This window comes from Pygoscelis adeliae, unplaced genomic scaffold, assembly GCF_000699105.1.
Source record: "Pygoscelis adeliae isolate BGI_AS28 unplaced genomic scaffold, ASM69910v1 Scaffold318, whole genome shotgun sequence".
Taxonomy (NCBI): Eukaryota; Metazoa; Chordata; class Aves; order Sphenisciformes; family Spheniscidae; genus Pygoscelis; species Pygoscelis adeliae.
Genome location: NW_008825430.1, coordinates 2091968 through 2094733, shown reverse-complemented (window position 1 = coordinate 2094733; position 2766 = coordinate 2091968). Strand labels below are relative to the sequence as shown.

The 2766-nt window shown below is 41.1% G+C and overlaps 1 protein-coding gene across 1 annotated transcript in view; it reads right to left on the bottom strand.

Annotated features, from left to right (window-relative positions):
* Nucleotides 1-1045, bottom strand: part of FSD2 (fibronectin type III and SPRY domain containing 2) — a 21253-nt gene extending 20208 nt beyond the window's left edge. The window contains exon 1 of the mRNA XM_009330915.1: nucleotides 744-1045. The gene's annotated coding sequence lies outside the window, so the exon portion shown is untranslated. The remainder of the gene's footprint in view (nucleotides 1-743) is intronic.
* Nucleotides 1046-2766: the final 1721 nt, after the last annotated feature.

Sequence of the window (2766 nt, the reverse complement as noted above, 5' to 3'; positions counted from 1 at the left end):
CACGTGAAATAATGCTAGTACAGAGGGACCACATGGTGCTCTGTCAGAGCTGCACCATCCCTGCGGCCCTCCACTGTTCACCAGCACTAACAAAATCGTGGCTACAAAACTACTCAGGTCAATTTTCTCAGCAGTTTACTACTACAATCAAAAGAGTTCATGGAAAGATTTCAGCTGAATATTAATGAACCTATAGTTACATCTAGTCCTAGCTCAGTGAAGCATATGAAAGCTTTAAAACCACTTTCTCGCAGAAAAAAGCCAAAAGGTCAGTCAGACATCAAGGTTACCAGAGCTTCTGCAGAAGCTTTTACATAAGCTTTGCTTTCAAACTACTTTTTATGGTCTTCATAGTTTTGAGTACTTGCTATCACTTCAAATTTATTTCATCAATATTTTACTAATATTCCTGAGGATTACTTAGCTAACAAAGTCAACACAGTCAGTGACTTATTAGAAAGCAACTTCTCGAACCAGTGAAAAATGTTAAGAAACTCCCAACTCTCCAGTTTTATATCAATGACTGAAAACAGTCCAGCCTACCAGATCTGCAAGAAAACACACACAGAAGTTCACTGTTTGTCTTCTGGCACTGCAGACATGGATGTGGATTCTACAGCTAGCAATATCTTACTCTAGACAAAAACACTGAAGTTAGGCAGAAATACTATTTATGCTAAAGGTGATAAAATAAATCATGCAAATTTTAACACATTAAACAGAGAAAAGGTCTTGACACATACCAGAAAATGTTGTCTGGCTCCCACAAAGACTTTTTTCCCCATAATTATAACAATAAGGCTTGCTTTAGAAGCTACTACTAACTAGAAAAGTGAATTAACAAGTATTTTTCCTACCAAAATGGTAGGAATTAAATTACATAAATTAAAATGAGCATAATTAAGCTCGTCTGGAACCCTGCTGCCTAAATAAGATTTTCAGATGATTGCTCAGTGTTTGCTCAGTTTACAGGCACAGATACAATTACAGTGAAGAATGTTTAAGTCCGTGACCACCAATTATTGAAAATATATAACAAAGAATGTTACTGCCTGAACACTTGCCTTCTATCTTAAGACGTCGTAAGTTCTTCTGATAGCTCAGATGGCATCAAACTTCACATTTATTTCCCCTAGTAAAAATTAATTCACACGAAAGCAATTCCCTGCCACTTTCCTATGACTGCAGTTGGAAGACTTATTACCGTAACCCTAGACCGCCTCTTTGCTCAGGGGACATACCAGCAATGAGCAATGGAACAAATATAGATGTGCCCTGGCTGTCCTTCAGCAGCGTGCTGCTTGAGTGTCACCAGGATGAGTGTCAAACACCGAGAAAAGGCTCTGAAGGTTGATTCCTGGATCTGAAGTACTTGGAACAATTATACAGACACCTTGCTAAAGCCAGAGCACCCTCTCACTTTCTGAGCTGGTATTAATAAACGCAGCAGAGTGCAGTCGTTGACTCTAGGTGTGATTTCCAAGGCTGTGGTGCTAGGCAGAGTATGGTGCGTGGGATACACAAAACGTGCACTCTGCACAAACTAACTCAAAACGGCTGGAGGCATACTTACAGCATTGCTGCATATTTAAATGGAAGTATCTGTTCTTTCTTTGCAAAAGTTTAATGGCAAAGTCCTTCTCTCTATTAAATTAGCAGAAGCTTTACTATGGGGTTGAGTTGGAATCAAGATCAGATTCTAGAAACAAATATTAAAAAATCAGAATTTAGAAAAAAATCAGAAATCATGATGTTGCATACACTATTATATATATACATACGTCCCCACCCTGTATCTGTATGCCAGACCACTGGAAAGCTAATTATAGTGAAGAAAGTGGCCAATGGCCCAGCTAAGGGGGGGTTTCACGGGAACATATCCCCTCAGTCTGCGCTCAGTAGTGGTTCACCTGATAAAAACCAGGCTGTGTATTACCACTGATTATTGTGATTACTGTAGCACTTGAGCTTTACATATCCACTCAAGCCCACAGTTGTCCAGCATACATCTTCTTCTGCTTGTGAACGTGCTACTGAGCCAGCCCTGCTGGCAAGAGGTTTTTAAGCACTTTTGAGACCATTGCATTGTATACGTCTTGAGCTCAGGGGACAGCGCAAGGGGAAACGTCTGTTGCATCTTGTCACAGCTCTGCTTTTTCCTCCTTTTCCAATTAAACTTGGTGTCATTTCCTCACATTTCTAGCCGTGCAATTGTTTGCTGTTTCAGTGAGGAATTACAAGTTAATTACCCATGTAGTCATGATCTCATTGCCGCTGACAGTGCCTCGATCACAGCAGAAACGCTTTCACATAAATGGTGTAGCCTTTGCTGAAATGTTAACTTTTATGCTGTCAGACAGATTAATTTTTCAAACGAGAACTTATTTTTGCCCTTATACTGTTAAGCTACACTACCTTGCAGGCTTAATTTATTGAAAAATTAGTAGTGCCTGCTTTGCTTCCAGAGACTAAAATCTAACATTCTGTTTACCATGAATGGTAATTCATGGTAGATTCATAATGGAAATTCAGCCTTGCACACAAGGCCTGAATAAGAGATACGTGCTATATAAAAACCCCTTTGCTCCCCGCTCCCCTCAGAGGCCCGTGAGGCGGTATTTAGGCGGTATAATAAGTATGACGGCCTTAGGACTGAGTTTGATTTAAGGACGAGCACCATTTGACTGCAAGGTGGTTTGTGGCCACGGCCTCCGGGCGTGTGGCACAGCAGGCGCTGGGGCCTGGGGCCCCCCGCCACCCCCAGGG